Source organism: Oryctolagus cuniculus, chromosome 4, assembly GCF_051225735.1.
Source record: "Oryctolagus cuniculus isolate XC-2025 breed Fujian yellow rabbit chromosome 4, ASM5122573v1, whole genome shotgun sequence".
In the NCBI taxonomy this organism is placed as follows: domain Eukaryota; kingdom Metazoa; phylum Chordata; class Mammalia; order Lagomorpha; family Leporidae; genus Oryctolagus; species Oryctolagus cuniculus.
The window spans coordinates 90,879,709-90,901,772 of NC_142870.1; the positions used below are offsets into that span (position 1 = coordinate 90,879,709).

The 22,064-nt window shown below is 40.7% G+C and overlaps 1 protein-coding gene and 1 long non-coding RNA gene across 37 annotated transcripts in view; one reads left to right on the forward strand and one right to left on the reverse strand.

Moving 5' to 3' along the window:
• LPP (LIM domain containing preferred translocation partner in lipoma) overlaps nucleotides 1-22,064 on the reverse strand; it is a 736,836-nt gene that overhangs the window by 219,895 nt on the left and 494,877 nt on the right. The gene's annotated exons all lie outside the window — the stretch shown is intronic.
• LOC149127040 (uncharacterized) overlaps nucleotides 649-22,064 on the forward strand; it is a 74,509-nt gene continuing 53,093 nt past the window's right edge. The window contains exon 1 of the long non-coding RNA XR_016232522.1: nucleotides 649-21,746. This is a non-coding gene — a long non-coding RNA (uncharacterized LOC149127040). The remainder of the gene's footprint in view (nucleotides 21,747-22,064) is intronic.

The window sequence follows — 22,064 nt, forward strand, 5'->3', positions numbered from 1 at the left end:
AGTAGCACACAGAGAAAACAAGTGTAAAGGAAATTGTTTTCTTTCAGCATTGTATAATTTTGATTTCATATTAACATGCCTCAGGGAATAAAATATGTATTTACATAAAAAGTTTTGGTAATAGCATCGTGAAAAGTAATTAAATGAAACAACAGATTCTATTTGCTAAGGCCTCAGTTCCTAACAAAAGTATGTGACAGTGTCCTGATGTGAGATCTGGACAGGCCCTTCCTCCACCCAATCTTTACCCATGAGCCACCTGAGATGTGTTTGGATCACTCTTGACTTAACTTATGGAATCTAGAAACATGCCTGACACATGAAATAATCTGGCAGGCATTGGATTCACTGACATAACCCTATGGGCAAGGTGAATGTACATGTTTCATAATACAAGAAAACATACTTCCCCTCTGCCAGTTTTCTATCCCCAAAAATGTTCAAGAAAGAATTTACCAACTAAGAGGATGGAGAGTATTTTAGATATTATCTAGGCTAATGGATCTCAACCTGTTATGGAACACAGTGCATCCAGGTAGTGTTTAATGGATCTTTGGGGGTTGATTTCAAACTTTATTTATATTTTTGATTTACATGCACTACATGTACATTTTTATGTGGGTATACTGCAATATTTTAGCACATGTAAACAGCATAAATGATCCACTTATATCATTGTAAACTGCAGTCACTCAGCTGTGCTGGAGAACAGCAGAACTTGTTAATTCTATCTTACTATGGGACAAGATTCCTTGACTATTCCACTGTACACTTACACTTACCTCCTTATTACTCTTGGGTGTAAATGTCTAGGTAGCTAAAAACAAAGTCCCACAAACACATACCAGCCTCCTGGCCCCTGCAACTCTGATTGCCTAACTGACCACTCATTTTCATATTTTTATCCTTAACAAATTTCAAGGGGTTTTCCCTCATTTGGGGCCCTCTTTCTGTCAGATGAGGAGATATTCAGGGTGCACAGTCGAAATCTCAGACGGGTGAGGCAGATGGACACAGCAGCTCTTACAAACTGTTTCCCTAGGAAACCAGGCACAAAAGCAGGATTTTAACCAAATATAAAACTGGCAGTCAAAATGTGAGAATAGAAGCTTCAAGTTGTGGACTGGTGGGGAATCCCAATAGCCTATCTCTGCAAGCCACACAGAGGAGGTGAAACCAGAGTAGGGGTACGTTTCTCTGGGTGAAACTAGTAAGGCTTGGAGGACATGAACTTCCTCAAAAGATCATTCCAGTAACCAGCACACATGGTTTCTCAGTGATACTCCTGAGTCATTTATGAGAAAGGAAAAAGGGAAAGAGACGAGGCCCACTACAACTGACAAGTCCACGTCCACGATCTGCAGCCTGACTCACGGTCAAATGGAGAGTCAGACTTGGGAATTTGCATAGACATCCCTTTACTCCATCACGATCCGTCTAAGTGATTATAAAAATAGGCCTTGCAGAGTTCCTGGGCTACTCACTGCCATTGCCGAGTAATGTAACATGTAACATAATTCATGACTTAAGATCCCTTTGTATAGTTTTTCACTGACTCACTCCTACCCACAGGGTTTTAGATTTAAAAGCTAATGCTAGCTTTTCCTTGTGCTTTAATTTAGGATTCTGTATCACTGTAGCCTCATCTCCTTTTTAGTCATCCTGTTTTAGGATAAAGGGAAAAGCAGAGGAGCCCGAGAATAGAAAGTGACTGTTGCTACAGCTCTGTTTGGCTGCCAAGTCTCCTCCAATTGTCTCCAGTCCCCTCTATGCATTCAGGCCGTAAGCGTTGCCCTCTCCTGGCTGATAGGAGTGTGTTAAATCTCTCTGCAGTGATGGGGACTCACTGCATGTGGTGCCTGGCTTCTGTTTCTGTAAAACACTATTTTATTTGGATTTCAAGGTGATTATGGACACCCTCGGAGGTTCATAACAACTTAGGAATTTTCATGGTTGTTTACTCCGCTTGCAACATGAGCTACAATTAGGGAGAATATAAACTTTTACAACAACAGCTTAGCCTAGTTCTCCTGAAACGCCTGCTCTCCCTCTTCCCTCAAGTCCTGTGAACTTGCCAAAGTGGCCATAACAAATGCTGCTGCATGGTGGTTGGCCCTGGCTGACCATGCAACAGCCGTGACAGGCTCCTGGGATGGTCAGAGTTGTGAGAGAGCCTATGAAGGAATTAACCAGAGACTGGAAAAGTACAAGATGTGAGCTGCATGCTGTGTGCTTGAGCGTATGTGTGTGTGTGTGTGTGTGTGCACTGACACATATGCTAATAAAGGCAAGAGGATGGGACAGAAAAGCTTTTCCACTAAAAGTCACACAATCTGCGTTACTGTTGGTTTGAAAAGTCAGTACTTTCGTGCATGTGCATCGTGAGTTTAAATGTGGAAACAATTTTTCCTTGTGTGACATTTCTTGCTTTGCTATTAATATAGCAAATTCCCAGAAGTCAGAAAAGAAAGAATATGGAAATAGAAATCCTGAATTCACATGCTGGCCAAGAAGTACCTGCGGGACCTGGAGGAGGTCTTGAGGCCTCAGTTTTGCTATCTCTAGCAAAGGAGGACGTGGTAAGGCTGGTGTATTGATTTTACAGGACTGTGGCACGGACCATGTGATGTAATATCTTCAGCCACTGACCTAGTAAATCTTTATTGAGCTTTTCCTCCTTTCCAGACTTTGTTCAAGGAGCTAAAGATGCAGGGGTGAAAATGGTAAAGTCCCTATAACTCAGCTTATCATGGAAATGTATGTTTAGCATGAAAAGTTTGAAGTTGAATATTTGAAACAAGCAATACATGTGTATATTAAGTAGATGCACATGCATATATGCGTACGTATCACACGCCATGCACACAGGCTCAGGACACTGACAAATGATATGGACATAGAAGTGAAACAATTTTGTAAATAGTAAAATGTCATGGAATTCAAAAGTATTGGCTAACATTATTATGGCCGTAGATAGAAGCTTCCTACCACTCCTTTCCCATCCCTTCCTCCTCTCCTTTCCTTCCTTCCTTCCTTCAATTCCAATTAACTGCATATTTTCAAAACTGTGTTAGAAAAGTCAGCATTGTGGCACAGCAGGTAAAGGCACTGCCTGCAAAGCTGGCATTCCACATGGGCACTGATTCAAGTCCTGGCTGCTGCACTTCCAATCTAGCTTCCTGTTAAAGGGCAGTTTCATACGTGCCCTCAGGGGGCACACAGATGTCATAAAGATAAAGCATTAATTATTAAGACAATAATAAGTGATTGTCAGCCTAGATGCAAGTTGAGAAAAGCCACCTCGGAGAATAGTCTGACAGCTATGGGGATGCCTGGACAGAGGGCCCTTTACCCCATTGTAAGCCAAGGCTCCTGGAGACGACCTGAGGCAGGGTAGAAACAGGCTGCCCAGGGAGGACAGGCTGAGCGAAGTCAGTAGATTCCAATAAGAAATGATGACACTTGTGGCTCCTGGTGTGCACAAAGGAGAGGCACCTGGGGAGAGGGAGCAGGGGATCTCTCATGCAGGGATAATCCATGTGCCAAGCTCAAGTTCTTGTCTTCACCAGAATGAAACAAGGTCTGTGTTTTAAACAGAGCCTTTCTCCAACTTCCAAGCTTTTGGTAACGATCATAGAGACTGCTTTTTGGTAAGCACAGCACAAAACTCTTTTCAGAGGTGATAAGTAAGTGAAGTGAGCATAGACCTTTTTCTCTGCTGGGTGTATAGCATGTGCTACTTTCTGAAGATGGCCTTTCAGGGAAGCGGAGGCCTTGTTGACACATTTGGACAAATTATTATTATTTTTTTCTTTTTGCTGTTTGCCTCCGAATGCATCACTGTCATTTTCTGCAGCTGACCTGGGGTAAGGTGGGGAGGAGGAGAAGCGTTCTGTCACTACCGCAGGCATCTGAAATACGGAGGCTAGAGAAGTTATGCTCTTTGGCTTTACTTCAAATACCCTTCTTATTATGAAGGGTGTGAACTGGAAATAAAGATGTCTTCTTTCATTTGAAAGATTGTGAGCATTCTTGCTTGATAGTCCAAATAAATGGATGAAAGCTGCCAACCGTATGTGGCTTCAATTCAGCCTGTTCTTAAAGTCACAGAGAACTGAGACAATCTCAAGTGATCCAATTTAGAAACACTCCTCTAATTGTTACAATTTCACAACAAAATCCCAGCATCGGAGCATGAGGTAGGAACATATAAAGTCACAGCAGACACTTACGGATTTCCTGAGATTGGAAAAGAAGAAGATGGTGGTGATGATGGAAGAGGAAGAGGAAGACGATTAAGCAGCCATGGCAGCTGCAGCTATGGCATAGGAAAAATGATGATTTAAAAAATAAAAAGCCAGAATAAAACAATCTTTCCCCCAGATGAACGCTCTTGAGGGGCACTATTCAGCACTCTCTGACTCATTCACAAACAATTCTAATCACTGTGTTTCTGTTTCATCCTCATACCAGAGGAGATTAGAACCAATCAACATTAAAAGGTGGTGGGTAAAACTCTGAGACACAGCACAGTGACAGCAGAGATGACAGCTGACAGCCTGAGGGGACACGAGAGAAAAATTACTGAATTTCAGCAGAGCACAATAATAGATGGTCATGGTGATGACCTTGAATCATCAAAATGGTTCAAATGTTTAGAATGGCCCCTTTAGAAAAAATAGAAATACTCAAAGCATTTTAAGATCGTTTCACCAAAGTCATTAAAATTATTATTATTATTATTATTATTCATGTCGCTAATGCAGGAGAAATCTTGAACTGCATGGAAACATCAGAAGTAAGGTACAAAATCACCATTCACAATAGCCATATAACACATTCATGAGATCATTCAAAGTCACCATGGCTGCTCATGGTGGCCCAGTATTTTCAGTACTAATGAAACCCACACACAGAAGTCAAAGTTTTGGCAAAGTGAAGCAAGATCATGACAAATACTTAAATGCTTGGGTATGACAGAACATACTAACGGCAGACGAAAAAAATCATGATTTTAAAAGCAGGTGAAAGGGAACACTCTCTTCTTTTAAAAAAGTTTTTTACTATTATTTGCATTTGGGAGATAGGAAAGGATAAAGGGAGGGAGGGGAGAAAGAGAGAGAGAGAGACAGACAGATAGACAGACAGACTGGGGATGGGACAAGGCCAGTCGGGGAGAGCCTAGTACTCAATTCTGGTTTCCTAAGTAGCTGGCAGGAACCCTGTTACTTGAGCCATCACCACTGCCTCCCATGGTCTGAATTAGTAGGATGCTAGAGTTAGGAATTAGAGGTGGGAATCAAACTCAGGCACTTCTATGTGGGACACAGAGAGCCTAACTACTGGGCTAAATATGTCCACTCCCAAGACACAATCTTGGAGGGACTAGCTCTTATTATATTGACAGTAAAAAAATGAGTAAGTGGAGTTTCCCATGGATTTCCACAAATTGCAAACACACCTATGCCTTACCTGCATCCTTTCTAACCACCCTGTGAAGCGGGTCTCCTGATAACCTGGGTTGTAACTGAGGAGTCAGAGGCACCTATACAGTTAGGAGTTCACCATAGTCACAAGGCTTGCTGGGGACTGGTTTCCAAGTTCATGTTTCTTCCTCTGCCTGGCACTACTGTTTCCTTAGTGGGGGCTGCTTTATCAGTACCTCTGATGACCTCCAAAACCTTACCTTGATGTCACTATTACGAACTATCTATTGAACGCCAGCAACATCCTGTGTTTTCTCAATTCTCTCAACCAATCTCTAAAGCAGATGATTAGCCTCCATTCTTCCCACAAGGAAACAGATCCCAGAAATGTCAATTATTTATGTACATTTGCAGATTTCTAATCTAATTTCACTCCTTTTAGTCTAGACTTCTTGTACATCTTTTTCTATCTGCAAAACTTTTGGACTTAACCAATTTAATTCTCTTTTTCCCAATAAAGGCAAGTTCTAGTCTTATTCACCTGCATATCCCTCATCATATCTTGCATAGTACATGGGATGCAGTTGGGTACACAGGAAATATTCCCAGCTGAATACATGAGAAGTCCTCCATTCATGAGAAATGCATATTTTGAAAAAAAAAAACTATATGTGCAGATTCAAATTTTTTGTTACAACATAAACCTTTTACTTATTAAAAATGGAAAGTTACAAAGAGAGAAAGAGAGGGAGAGAGGCATAGATTTTTCAACTGTTGGTTCATTATTCAAATAGCTGCAAATGGCCAGGGCTACGCTAAGCCAAAGTCAGGAGCCAGGAGCTTCATCTGGGTCACCCATGTGGGTGCAGGGGCCAAGGCACTTAGGCCATCTTCTGCTGCTTTCCCATGCATATTAGCAGGGAGATGGTTGGGAAGAAGAACAGCTGGGACTCGATCTGGTGCTTATATGGGATTCTGCTATGGCAGGCAGCAGCTCAATCCACTGGGCCATAATGGTGGCCCCGTAAATTTATTTTTTAATTACATTTCCAAAAATTTTAAAATTCCTTTGTAGTTCTGTAGGTAAAAAACCTTTACAGATTGAAGTATGCATGTGTGTATAGGAAGGAAATAGCACATTTACCATTTGGAATCAGCGCCACTAAGATTTACATCTCTTCCCTGCAAATTCTGAACCTTGTGTTTTTGGGCATTCCTCATAACCTTCATGAAGTATCTGTCTATTAGTAATGTGGAAGTGTATGACATATTCTGAACCTAGGAAGTAATCAATACTTTTCTGCTTAAATTGTAGAGCAATTGATTTCTCCATATTCTAAGTTCTTTCTAGTAACCCAGTTAGAAATGTTTTAAGAATAACTTAACAAAATGCTTAGCCTATAAAAGTAAATCTGAGCTATATATGCATAATTACTCCAAATAGAATGTCTTCCTAAAGGAAGAAGTGATTGGTTTGTAACACTAATGTCTTGGTGTCCTCAACTGCTCATATATTCATTCCTTCACTCATTCACAACTGAGGACTCCTACAATGAGACAGCAACACGCTGGAAAATGAGGCTTTGGAGAAGACAGACTTTGCGGATACTGGAACAGAAACTATAGAACGATGTGTTAAGAGCTGAAAAGACGTATAAGGTGCTGCTTCTGGGAACGTGCCAACAGCTATTCATCTTCTAGTTGGTCAGGTGAGCACAGAAATGCTGCAGAACACAGTGGGAGGTTTGGCAATGTCTCACATCGAGTCAGAAGTGGCAAGACTACTCTGGGACAATGTCTGAGCCACTCCAGGGCGACAGGTTGTTTCCACACATCAGAGTCCTCTGTCTTTTCCAAACTGCCACGCCTCTGGCTGCTAATGAGGCAGGTGGAAGAGTCAGCACTGATGGGAGTGAGCACCTTCTGCACATCCCTAACTTGGCCAGGTTGGGCTCCTGCCCTTCTTTTGCTAACATTCTTCAGGTTGAAGGGTCGCCTTGCAAGATAGCTGCTTCGTGTTTAAATCCTCTTAATGTGATTTTATACCTAATTTCACGAGCATGCAAATGCCAGAGCAGCTTGCAGAACGATGTCCTCCCCCTCTCTCATTTCCCAGCACAAGTGGTGATATTACCATCTATGCCACAGCCACAGGAAAATATAAAAATAGCTTTGGGAAAAATTTATCTTCATGTAATTGAACTGGACCCAACAAGTGTTTATCAATGATTTTCAACCTCCTTAAACTTGCTTATAAAGCAAACTAAGAGGGCATTTTTCCCAAAGAGATAATAGAAATGGAGAGCAGAATTAGGATCTTCACAAAGCCACAGATAAATCAAGTGTCCAATAAAACACCCTTAATGATTTCGAGGATGGGGGTAACAAGCCACATTCACTTAGTATTGTGTAGAGTAGATGAAGAAAGCGGTAAATTCTAAAATTAGCATGGCTGTATTAGTACGCTATTGCTGCAACTCCCAAAAAACTTAGTAGAGTAAAAGAACATGCACCTCTTATCTCTATTTCCACAAGTCATCAGTGTAGGTGTGGCTGAGATTGGTCTCCTGCCTCAGGGTCCCGTAGGCTGCTGGCCAAGAGTTGGCCCAGGGCTGCAGTCTCACCTGAGGTTTAACTGTGGAAGCTTTCAAAGTGACAAGGTTGTTGTCAACACTCAGGTCCCTGCAGACTGCTAGTTCTGAAGGCTTCAGCTCACAGCCTGGCAGCCTATTTTATCAAAGGCAACAAAAGAGCGCTCCCTCACAGGATAGATGTCACAGTCTTTGTAACTTAATAATTACAAGGACTCATGGACAACCTGTCCTTAGTCTTGGGTTTTTCCTGCACTCAAGGGGAGGGGACTGCACGAAGGCAAGAACAATGCGAAGTGGGGATAATTGGAGGCACCTTAAGAGTCTGTTTACCTTAATGTCATTTTCTGCCTTTTGCATAAGCACCTAGTAGGCCACTTTGGTCTAAAGTGCAACAGAGAAGCTTTCATTTTCTGAATGAGGAAGGATTTTAGGAATTGATGCAGATTTTAGCTACCATTGTTTATTTAAGACAAGGCATATTTTTACCTTTGTCAAGCATACAGGCACACAATAATGAAGAAAACATTTTCCTTTTCAGTCCCCCACTCTGTCATTTTTTAAAATGCAATCCCTGCCCAGGGTAACAAAACTTGGGTTTGAGATGCATTCATGTGCTTTTGTTGCTCAACCCTATCCTCAGATTCAGTGCTAGGCCTACCTAAGAATGGGGACACACAGAGAAGATAAATGAAAACACTTAAATGAGAATTGACGGAACCTGCTGTTTATGTAGGTATATTTAGCCACCTATTTAGCCACCTAACTAAGGTGTAGTTACTTCAAGTTGGTGAGTCCTCCCAAATCATTGTTAACACAGGATTTTATCTAGTTAATTCCATGAAAAGCCAATTCTTATTTTTTAATTTTTATCTTTTATTTAATAAATATAAATTTCCCAAGTATAACTTTTGGATTATAGTGGCTTTTCCCCCCATAACCTTCCTCCCACGCACAACCATCCCATCTCCCACTCCCTCTCTTATCCCATTCTTCATCAAGATTAATTTTCAATTACCTTTATATACAGAAGTTCAATTTAGTATATACTAAGTAAAGATTTCAACAGTTAGCACCCACACAGAAACACAAAGTGTAAAGTACTGTTTGAGTACTAGTTATACCATTAATTCATAAATTATAACACATTAAGGACAGAGATTCTACATGGGAAGTAAGTGCACAATGATTCCTCTTGTTGATTTAACAACTGACACAGAAGAGCCAATTCTTAAAGGATCAGATTCTACCAGAATTTGGTAGTGATTGTTACCTATTTTTCAAAATATTAATTTTTATCTGTTGTAGCAAAAAATGAATTCTGATTAAGAGGCTAATTATCTTTCAGTCCTAATATTCTTTCACTTTGATCATTAAAGGGGATCCCAGTAATCAAAACAAACACTGAGGACAAGTGTTTAGCCATGGTGAAGATGTCAGTTAACATACTCACATCCCAAATTAGATTGTCTGGGTGCAGTGCCCCTCTCTAGTTCCTGGCTCCAGTTTCCTGCTAGTATGGACCCTAGGAAGCAATGTGATGGCTGAAGGTGTTTTTCCCTGCCATCTACAAGGGAGACCTGGATTGAGTTCTTGGCCCTCAGCTTTGGCCTCATTTGAGAAATGAACCAGCAGATAGTAGCTCTGCTCATGGCTCTCTAGCTGTAATTTGTCTCTATTTCTGCTTCTCAAAAAATAAAACAAATTAAGAAAACCTTAAAACTGGCTTCCAAGAAAGAGAGAGGCCCACAGCAGTAGGCATTAAAATGCAAGAACGAAGAACTTAAAATTTTAAATTCTGAATACATGTTTCCAGGGTGTTTCCTGAAACAAGGTTAGGCTTCAACATTTTTGAGGAGGAAGAGTATACCTCTCTGATGCATAGTCAAGTGGTTACCATATACATATGTAATGCAAATGGGCAAAGTTTGCTAACAACTTTGGAATTATCAAATGCTGGAGTTAAGGAAGAGCTTTAGGCTCATCCAGTCCAATCCCTGCCATTCCACGAGGACACTTGGGGACTGAGAGGTTGTATGAGTTGTCCAAGGCCATCGTATAACTTGATGGCAGAAGGAGAACTATAATTATGGTATACTGGTTTCTACACTCAGCATATTTCACCACCGCCACCACTTGATGTGCTGTCCTTTGTACATCAACAAAATTCACCCCAAGGGGTATAGACTTGAAGCCAGTCCTTTAGTCTATCAGAAGCTAGTCACAGTTCCTCTCCTTTGTTCTTTGGGCTTAACCCCCCCCCCTTTTTTTGGACTACTGCTTGAACAGGTAAGGGAACCAAATAAAGAACACGGAGATCAGGTTACCTGTCCAGATGCAGCCTCACTCCAGCACTGCCTACAACCCACCCTACTCCCTCAAAGACCTTCTTGGTATTCCCCAGCCCACACTAGCAGGACACACTGCCTCATCTACAAATCAATCTGATCAGTGCCACAAATCTGAATCATGGTTATGGATCTGTTCAATTTTTCCTTTTTTTTTTTTTTTTTTTTTTTTTTTGGACAGGCAGAGTGGACAGTGAGAGAGAGACAGAGAGAAAGGTCTTCCTTTGCCATTCATTCACCCTCCAATGGTTGCCGCGGCAGGCGCGCTGTGCCGATCCAATGGCAGGAACCAGGTACTTATCCTGGTCTCCCATGGGGTGCAGGACCCAAGCACTTGGGCCATCCTCCACTGCACTCCCTGGCCACAGCAGAGAGCTGGCCTGGAAGAGGGGCAACCGGGACAGAATCTGGCACCCCGACTGGGACTAGAACCCGGTGTGCCGGCACCGCAAGGCGGAGGATTAGCCTAGTGAGCCGCGGCGCCGGCCAGCCATCTTTTCATCTGGTATGTCATACCACAGAACTGTCCCTCTTTTTATATTATACAAATAACTAAGCCCAAAGCTGGCACGCATAAATTGCTTAAAAATACTAGATTACTCATATGCTATCATAATTATTCTAAATAGTCCAGGACTTAGAATAACACCTAAAAGTTATTTTGCCAATGACTTACATGATTCAGGAGTACCATTTTATTTACACACTTCTATTGGCTAAGATAGCATGCATGTTCTGGAATTATAAACTTTGAAGTAGCAAACTTCTCCCAGTCTCTGAAGGTTCCATCATTTGGTCTTCTCCATGGTCTTTCCATGGCAGAGAAAGAACATAGTCTTTGAAGTCAGAGATATGTGGCTTCAAAGCTCGGCTTTGCCATCTATCCTCAGGCAAAGTAGTTAATATTTCTGGGTTTCAGACTCCACATAGCTAAATGAGATGATAATCCTCCCCTGGCAAGGTTCATATGAAGATTAAAATGAGAAACCGTATAAGGAGAAGCCTAGCCCAATGCTTGTTGCAAAGCAGGTATCATTACATGTGAGTTTTCTTCCTTGCCTTCACTAATAGCATGGGATTAAGTTAATTCAGCAGGTTTTGGGCACAGCAGTGTTAACAAAACCAAGTGAGGTTTACAAATGAGAAGTTTCCTAATCTAAATTACACTGTGGTATGCTAAAAGATTTAAATGCCTGACTGTGTATCCAAGGAAGGCTGGAGAAGTGGGGAAAGCCAAGATACTCCTGCTATGAATGAAAAGTGAGAAGACAGAAAGCACAGGGATCACGCATAGAGTGGTGAACATGTGAAGTGTTCACAGGGTGAAGTTAGGAGACACGGAAGAGAAGAGGAAGAGGGCAGATTCTCAGGAACTTCAGTGTCTGGGGAAATGGAATCATCTGCTCCAAAACTGAGTGACAGAGTTCCCAACTACATTAATTGTCAAAACTGGTGCATTCCTATTGTCCCAACTATGTACTGCATGTTTAATTATAACTGATTCTGAATGGGAAAATTCATTAGACAGGAGGAATTTTAGCCAAATGCAGCAAACCATGAACTCAATAATCTATTCCTGAAAGCTGCTGTGTTCGTCATGACATACTCAGCGACCACTCCGTAGCTATAATGGGCCAAGAATGTCCTCCCTTACACTGCACAGGAATGAGATGCAAAAGACCTATGAGATATACTTTGTCAGTCATCTCCTGGAGAGAACAAATCTTTCTCAATCTTCTTTGAAGGCAAGATGAAAAGGAGGAAAAAAGTGGCTACGGAGAGAGGAGAGGGGGGAAGAGACAGAGGGAGAGACAAAGAGCTAGAAGCTCCTATTTCCTCATGAGACTGGGCGCTGGTCCTGATTCTACTCCAATATGCCACTTTTCGAACCACTTCACCAGTAACTCCCCTTCTCTTGTTTTGGCAGGACATAATGAGTTTTCACTTCCTGTCCTCAAAATGAGGAAGCAGCAACTTGGCGAATTTCCTGTATGTCAAGGGGGCAAAAAGGCCCACAGTATCCAGGGCCAGAGCTCCAGGGAGAGGAAGGATGCTCATGATCTATGAGTTAAATCTACTTTTAACTGACAATGTAAAGCCAGGCCTAGGCCCCTCAACCCTCCACCTCATGACATTCTAAAAGCCTCAAAGGCAGAAAATGATGATCCATGCTGTTGATGCTAATTGAAAATGAGGATGTTCAGTGGGAGTGACTTCTAGAGGCTGTGCACTGGCATAGAGCTTTATAACTGGTAAATAATTTATACTAATGTGAATGTGGTGAACATCATATTCGTCTTTCCTTGAGCTCTTCTTTTGTTACTATTACTTGCTTATTCCCATATGGAGGGCCCCCAGTCTTTGAAGAGATGATGTGAACTGACCAAGATCGCCAGGGCTCTCAATTTAAAAAGAGGGCTCACCAAAATAATCCTCCCTAGAAATAAGCTTTCTTTCACTTGAACTTCCACATGTTGTTTAATTTATGTGTCTCTTGAAGTATACTCATTACTTACAGAAAAGTGATTTATATACAACATGTGTCCATATTAATATCCCAAGGGGAACTTAAAGTCAGCTTGGAGAGTCTCAGTAAATGAGTGCTGAATGGAAACCCAGCAAAACAAAACAAAACAAAGTTTAGAAACAAAGCAAAATAATATAAAACAAAACCCAGAAAACAAAACAAAAAACCCAAGACTTTAGTTTTATCCTTGGATATAGACCTTGAAAGTTATGAAGTACACAGTGATTCATATATGGTATTGATTTGATTCCTCCTCCAGCTCCTCTCCTCCCAGGGTTCAGATATTTAGAAAAGAAAAATATGTTCTATGTTTTAGCAGCAACCTCAAGACCAACTGTAAAAGTGCTTTTTGGGACCAGCATTGTGGTGTAGTAGGTTAAGCTGATGGCTCAAAGCCATCCCATGTGGGTGCCAGTTTGTGTTCTGGCTGTTTCACTTCCAATCCAGCTCCCTGCTGATGCCTCTGGGAAACTAGTAGAAGAAGGCCTAAGTCTTTGGGAGACCTGGGAGAAGCTCCTGGCTACTAGCTTCGGCCTGGTCTAGCACTGGCCATTGCAGACATTTGGGGAGTGAGCCAGCAGATGAAAGATCTCTCTCTCTCTCCCCCACACTCTGTAACTCTGACTTAGATACATAAATCTTCAAAAGTGCTGTAAAACAAATAAGGCAACAAACTTGTGGTGAGGACAGGCGAATCAGGAGCAGTGAAGTTGCCAGTCTTCAAAGGCAAGGACTGGGGCAACCAGTAGCAATTCCACTCCTGCCTGCACTGGCAGCTTCAGTCCAGGGTTGGGGGCAGGCTGCTGGCAGCCAGCAAAACCAGCACAAAAAACACATTGTATATGCACACAAACATCCAGAGCGTCAGAAGAGGTGAAGATATATAACATTTTTACACACTCAGGTCCTTTACCCTTTATCTCCATCTCCAACAATAACAACCAGAACTAATTTTTTAAAAAAGTTACATAAACAAGATACAACATGAACCTAGAACTCAACGTATCAAACTTTGGCTGAAACATGGGAAATGAATAGGGGTACCAGTGTACTTCCGCTTTTTCTCACAGATTTTGCATTCAATAATTTAAAAATAAAAGCAACTTTCATAACAAATACAAAAATTTGAGACAAAAAGCTCAGTATAAGCAGCATTTGGAAAGCAGACTGCCTTTTATTAGAACATGAAAGATAATAAACCTGAGTTCTGCCTTCCAGGAATGCAAATAGCTTCCTTCTTTTGCTCCTCCCAGTTCTTACTAAAATTCTTATGCAAGTCAGTTCAGACCCATTCAGTCCCTTGATACCTAATGGGCGAGCAGGAAAGCATTCAAAATACAAAAACACAGATTAATGGAAGATTTTCAAGCACTTCTTATTCACACAATGATTGGTTCAGATGTCTTTCTGCTCTTCTACGTCAGTGTTAATAGAGACCACTGAAGACTATTTTCTTCATAATTAGATATCCCACAGATGCAATAAATGATGCAAAAAGAGCACAGTGTTTGTGCTGTCATTTATGGCCAAATAATTAGTCAATATTACATTCAGATGCTGCCTCCAGTATAACAGCCATTCTGGGCCTGGAAGCTTCCATACCTACATTGAATGCCAAGGTCTAGCACAGCAATTTGTTTAAACCAGACTCCTTGCTTTCAGGAGAGAATGGGTCAACTGTTCTACACCAGATATGTTTTCACAATGCAAATAAGGAATAGTGGAGCATTAGGTAGAGGCCCTTTCCCAAAAAATATCATATGCAACTACCTCTTGATTCTCAGAATTCAGGACTTGGTGGCCAAAGAAGGCAATGGACAGATTCTTAATATTAACACAATTCTGTTTCTTTTAATTATGCCAGGATGTAATCCTTCTATTGTAGTTGTAAGGGAAATGGGGAGGTGGATTTGTGCTTTTCATAGAGAAAATGGCTGGATTTTAAAATTTCAATAAATATTGAAATTCAATAAAGTGATGGAAATGCTGACAACTCTGCCAACACATCTAGATGTCAACTTTTCATAGATTTTTAACATGATTGCAAAGGAACTCGTGTGAAACTTTTAAGATACTAAGATAATGCATTCCTTCTATATTTATTAAGTGAAAGAGGCAATGATAGGTCCTGTGAGGATAGTATATGTGAAAACAAATCATTTTTCTTTCCAAGTTTTCAATATCTAGCTTTGGCATAATAACTATCATTCAAGGTAGACTACAATAAATGCCATAAAAGAGGCAGAGTCAATTTAGGCTGGGTGGTACCTGATCTGAGACTGAAAAATTGCCAGAATTTTAAGAGGTTGAAAGAACAACTCAGGAAAAGCTGAGCTGTATAAACAAATAGGTGGAGAAAAGTCAACTTATGTGTAATATGTAGGCAGAACCAAAATTGACCCATCAGATTAGAAAAACTTGTAACTGCCAAGAAGTGTCAATGGCAGTCAAGGCTAAAAAGGCAATGGAAGAAAATTATCAAAGGCTTAGTTTGGCAAGAGGGACAGCACTGATCACAGAAATGATGAAAAGAAAAAGCCTGTGGCTGTGAGATATGACAGTCAGAATTGCTCAACTTCATTTTCTTCCCTCCACGTCTAACTGTCCAGTTTGAAGGCAAAGAAGACTGCATCCAAAAATAAGTATAATCTTCAAATATGCCTGTGGTCAGAGCTTTAGCCCAACCACATGTGTTAAATCCAATAGCAAAATTATAAAGGGGAAGAGGAACTAACGTGTGTGCCAACATGGAGGTGAGTTTAGTTCAACATAAGATTCCTGTCTCAAAAATGCCCTCATTTGGAGTTGGTTCAAACCTCAACTACTGACCTGAAGTAGCTTTGGGTAAGAGTGAACACAGATATAAAACTAAAACAGTGGGAGGACTGTGGGCTTTCGTGTCGAAAACCTAAATTTTCATCCAATTTTTTAAAAATTAATTAATTTGAAAGTGATACAGAAAGACAGAGACAACTGGAAACCATTATGGTTAGTGAAATAAGCCAGTTCCCAAAAGATAAATATCATATGTTTTCTCTGATTTGTGGTAACTAATATACAGAGTACAAAAAATGTAATGTATATGAGTGAAATTGCCATTTTGAGATTTGGTTATTGTTTATAGCCCTTGTCTATACTCTTGACGAACAGTGGTTTTTCTACTTACTAAGCATTGAATTCTTTATTTAATGGAGGGTTAAGCTTCAGATTATAAAATAAACTGAAAATATATCATTGTAAAAATTAAAAGAAAAGTAAGAGAGAATGGTGGGAACGTAGGTGGAAGGGAAGGCAGCATGGAAAGTATCATTATGTCCTTAAACGTGTGTCTATGAAATACATTAAATCTGTTCACCTTATATAAAAATTTTTTTTAAAAAAAATATAGCCCATTCTTCATCCCCCCAAAAAAAGAGAGATCTTCCACCTGATGGCTCACTCTCCCAAATGGCTGCAAGGACCAGGTTGGAGCAGACCAAGGCTTGGAGCCCAGAAGTCTGTTTGGACCTCCAACAGAGGTGGCAGAGGCTAAGCACTTGAGCCATCATCTGCTACCTATGCAGGCATATTTTCAGGGCGCTGGAATCAAAGAAGAGCAGCTAGGACTTGAACCAGTACTCCAGTATGGGATGTTGACCTTGCAAGTGGTGGCCTAACCTGCTGTGCCAAAAACCTGACCCTCATCTTGTTTTTTCTTTTTTAATCAAGTAATGTTTAACATCTTCATGACCATTCACAAAAACACCGACTCTTGCTTTTCCTATCTGAACACAGGAACTTTGTCTAAGTGATTTAGGATATTTCTTTTTGTTTTTTAGTATTTATTTATTTATTTGAAAAGAGTCAGAGAGAGAGGAAGAGAGGAGGGAGACAAAAGATTCATTTACTGGTTCACTCCCCAAATGGTTGCAAGGGCCAGGGCTGGGCCAGTCTGAAGCCAGAACCCAGGAGCTTTTTCCTGGTCTTCCACATGGGTGCAGGGGCCCAAGAACTTGATCTATCTTCCACTGTTTTCCCAGGTGCATTAGCAAGGAGCTGGGTCAGAAATGGAGCAGCCAAGACTTGAACCTGCACTCATATGGGATGCTGGTACACCAAGCTGAGGCTTTACCCACTAGGCCATAGTACTGGCCCCAGGCCATGTCTTCAAACATTCACAATGAGACTTTAAATGCTGCATATTCACAGTAGAAAGATAATCACCATGTGCCTCAAGATGAACATGGGATTTGTAATGTCCTCATCAGTGTCCTTATCCTATTGTACCCTCCTAATGTCAAAAGGTTAACTACTCCCCTTCTCAGTTTTATGAAAATTATACTTTCTTGGACTCTTCTTCTACCAGTCCATGTACTCCTTTAAGATTCTGCTGGACTAATGTTTGTTTTGGACAGTGCTCCTAGCCTAAGATCTGGTAAATAATAATCATATAAAAATACTTGTGGAATGAATGAATGAATAAAATGCTGGTTTTTGAATACAGTCCTGGGTTATATTCATCAAAGTGAAATTCTAGAAAATTTTTGAGAGACATATAAACAACAAATGTTATGAAAGATCATGTATCCTGCTCCTGTTATTTTTTCCTGTTTGATATTTCCTAGGAAATTTGCAGGAAAAATAGAAGGAATTATCCCAGGAGAAAAAAAACAGCAAAGCATTCAGCAATCTTGCACATCCTGTGCCAGACTGTATTTCCTAGCTGAAGGCTTTATTTGCACACTCATGCCTCCGAGAGAGTATGAAGCCTGAGGATCTATCTTCCAGTCTTGCCTCGTACACTTAAATACCTATTAAGAAGACAGATTATATCTAGGCCGTTTGAATGTGTCCAGAAATTCTGGAATTAGAGTCCGTTAGCACTAAAGATTACTTGTTTGGAAGCAATTGCAGAGACTGCACCTGCAAAGTCTCACAAACCTTCCAAATTCTTAATACCTGAAAAGTTACACAGTTCCCAGAGAAGCCATGCAACGCAGGGCTGCTCAAAACTTGGTTATGGTGTTTGCTATAAACACCTCCCAACACCCACTCTGCACATCATATGGCTGGTGTAAACTAAATGATTTCCTATTGTACATTGTTCATGTCACAGGCAGAAAATTATAGGAGCTTCAATCTTCAGAGTAGAAAAAAAAAAAACTAGGAAATAGAAAAAAAAAACCCTCAACTAATTTAACACATCATCTTTAAGAATAAATGAGGTTACAAATCTACATTTGGAAGAACAGAATCTAGTCCATATGTACCAGATACCATTTTTTTTTTCCCCAAACTCAAACTCCGGATTCCAAAATGTATACTCTCTCTATATACTGAGGTAACAGCTTGTCAGAGAAATGTGGCGTGCAACAGCAGGACTGACATAGCAGATGGGTAGTATTTTTATACTGGCTTTTAAGTGATAATGTGAGTTTACATAGGGTCATCCTAAATATTGTTTGAAGTGCATGGAATGAGCGGAGTCACCGTCTAACCTCGGGGAGGCTGTTTTGCTTTCAGTTCTTGTCTAAATGTGCTGCCGTCAAGGCTTCATCCAGACAAGTCTGTCTTTGCAAGAGGAGCTGCACACATTTCTCAGAACTCTTTCTTCAGATCCTTGCACACGTTTTTCATTGCCATTAAACTAACAGGTGAGAAACAAAGCCTTAAAAATTTCTCTAGTGAACAAAGTGAACTTATTCTTTGTCAATGGTCACAAATGTTATGTGTCCTAAAAGAAAAAAAAAATACTCAAACAGAAAACATTGGATGGTGACATTGGGAGGCCTAAATTCTATGTTCAGCTCTTCTATGAATTTATGTCATAGTATCTCGCAGCCTCACTTTTCACATCTGGAAGATGTTCTTTTCGGTAACTAACAGTTATTGGTGGCAGGTGTTCAAAGGGATCCCATTTAAACAATTACAAAGATTTCTAGGGTTCATGTCCTTCCCTTTTTATGTCTTAGCCTGTCTCAACTGCTGATAAACTAGACAAGTCTTTTTTTAAAGACTTATTTATTTGAAAGGCAGAGCTAGAGATAGAGGGAACGACACAGAAAGAGAGATCTTCCATTCACTGGTTCACTCCCCAAATGGCAGCAACAGCTGGAGCTGGGCCAATCTGAAGCCAGAAGCCAGAAGCTTCTTCTGGCCTCCCACAGGGGTGCAGGGGCCTAAGCACATGGGTCATTGTCTGCTGCTTTCCCAGGCACATTAGCAGAGAGCTGGATCCGAAGTGGAGCAGCCAGTCAAAAGGTAGTTCATATGGGATGGCAGTGCCGCAGGCAGCAGCTTTACTCACTATGTTGTAGCACCTGCCTCTGGACAAGTCTTGGTAATCTCTTAACTCCAACTTCAAAAGATTCCATGGATTGTTTTAGATGAACCTCATATACTCAGTGCAAAATTTTCTTTTTGTTCATTAACAAATAGGAATGTCCATCAATCTTAAGAACATCTTAAGGAACCTGATGAAAACTTTGATCAATGCCCTTTCTTTGCAGGTATAGCTCAGGGGTATAAAATGCAACCTTAGGGGCTTCCTCCAGGACAAGGATCCTTCAATGGCAGTTGTGTGGGTTAGGAGACAGCAGGGTGGACATTTTTGGGATTCAGATGATAGTAAGGAAAATATCCTTTGAAAAGTTCCTCTTCCCCCTCTCAATATAACAATCAGAGTGCAAGCACCGAGAGGGCAATAATATTTATTATTGTGTTTACTACTGAGTCCTAGAACCTAGAAGAGTGGCTAGCACAAAGGAGATACTCAAGAAACATTTGTTGAATGAATACAGGACTATTGAATAATGACAAATAGACAACAGTCCCAGTCAAGCATCTCTCTTATCTTTATGAGCTATGCTCTATTTCCCAAACAGAGACACACTGTATTCAGAAGGGAGCATCTTACCCGAGTTTCCCCAGAGAGACACTGCCCGAAGTAGAACCTTACCATAGACCTACCGTCCCCTGCTCTTTCTACCAAGCCGAAGTGCTTAGATGAGCCTCACCAGTCTAGAGGAACGGGTCAACTCACTTGACCAAGGACAAGGAGATCTGGTCCTACAGGCCCCAAGACTGTGAGGATGGTCTGATAATGATACCCCAACCAGTCATGGATCAAATGAGATCAAGTCATAGTTAGGAAGTAGAAAAGTCAGAACATTTTCCTCAGATCTCTTGACCACAGATATACACATGTGGTTCTGCTTGATGAACTCTAAATTACTACAGAAATACTAGTAGTTATGAACAGAATAATTCTTAATGCTCAGGCTTGCTTTTTGGAAATATTTATAAATTTGTTTGAAAAGTAGAATTACAGAAAGAGCGGCAGAGAGATACATACACACAGAAAGAGAGAGAGAGAAAGAGAGAGAGAGAGAGAGATAAAATCTTTCATCTGTTGGTTCACCTCCCAGATGGCTGTAACAGCTGAACTGAGCTGATCGGAAGCCGAGAACTTGTTCCTGGTCTCCCAGGTGGGTGAAGGGGCTTGGGCACTTCGGCCATCTGCCACTGCTTTCCCAGTCACATCAGCAGGGAACTGGATTGGAAGTGGAGCAGCCAGGATGTGAACCAGTGCCCAAATGAGATGCTGGCATTTCAGGCAGTGGCTTTACCCGCTACACCACAGCGCCAGTCCCAAAACTCAGGTTGCTCCAGTCAGGGCACTTATTCATCTACTTATGAAGTAACTGGCCAGTACTTAATATAGTATCTGGCAAAGTTGGCATTCTGAGACTGAACAAATATGAATGGTAGCATCTTAGGGAAATCCAAATGACTGCATTTCTGTTAAAACATTAATTGTAGAATTACATGAAGTGTGATCCTGCCAAATAAGGTGAGGTTGAGATAAAATTATGCACTAAATGAAGTTTCCCTAAAATGCAAAATTTATAATTCACCATTTCTTCAACAAAACTGATCCATGTTGCAAAAGGAATAGCTAAGTTGGCCTCAGGATTTATATTTTTAAAATTGCATTTAGGAAGAAAAGAATATGCTAGCTATGCTTAAAGAGTAAATTATAAACTTCTAATAACTACTCAGGGAATAATTATAGAAACTACGATAAAACAAAGTGGTTTACCATAACCTTTCTTTCTTTTTTCCTAAAATTCCATCCTTGTCTGGAAATTCTACATTTTCAGAAAATTAACACTATTTTGGGTACTACGTAGCACTGATGCCTATAGCCCATTTGGCAGAGAAAAGGGACATGAACTACATTTATAACAATATTCACTTGTATTCAGTTCCATTAAAATGACACAGAGGTCAAACAGGGTGCATGGTAGCAAAATCCAAATTTGAGAGAGGAAAAGGAAAGATTAAAAATAGCAGAAAGCTTTAGGCAACCCTTAATCACGATCCATCTACCTCAGTGCACCACAAATCCAGACAGTGGCTCCCCAAAGACTTGAGGACTAAGGAGATGCATCCTCTAGGAGGCTTAACACCCTGGGTGCATATATAGAAGAGGAGGAATGTCTGTGGCATCTGAAGGTTGGAGACCAGCCTTCTCCTGCACGGCCTTGCACAGGGCACTTTCACACACTGAAGAATTCTATTGCCCTATAGGCGAACATCAATAGCTGAGAAACAACAGACTATTTCTGGTGCTGATAATATTTCTATTCCTATCATGTGACACAGCAATCCTTGAGTGCCAAGAACACTAATGCGGAACACAATGCAGAAGATACTGACTGTCTCAAAATGATTAGATAGTTCTATCGTTTCACATAACTGTAGGGTCAAGCCAGTGCCTCAGTGATACTATTCTCCTTCTCTTTTTCACTCCCCTGTCCCCCGGATCCCTGTCCTCAAATGGCTAAGGACCATGCTCAGCAGAACACAAAAGGTAAGTATAATTTTCAGAAATCATTTTTGTCAGGTTATCAAGTAAATGAAAGTCTTAAGTATACATAAGACTTGAACTTCGTTGTTTCTTTAATAAAAGAAGAAGTCTTAATCATCAAAGAAATAGGTCAACTTGAAACACCATGTGTGATTTGGTTTGCTCATTCATTCAAATGAGGTTATAAGATACCTTCTAGGTCTTATGCACTCAGCAGTATAACAAAATTAGTTGATAAGAGGCACATCTTCACAGAGCTTTAGCTCTTAAGAATGATGTTAAGACATGCAAATAACTGTAATATGAAGGAGAAGATTAAAT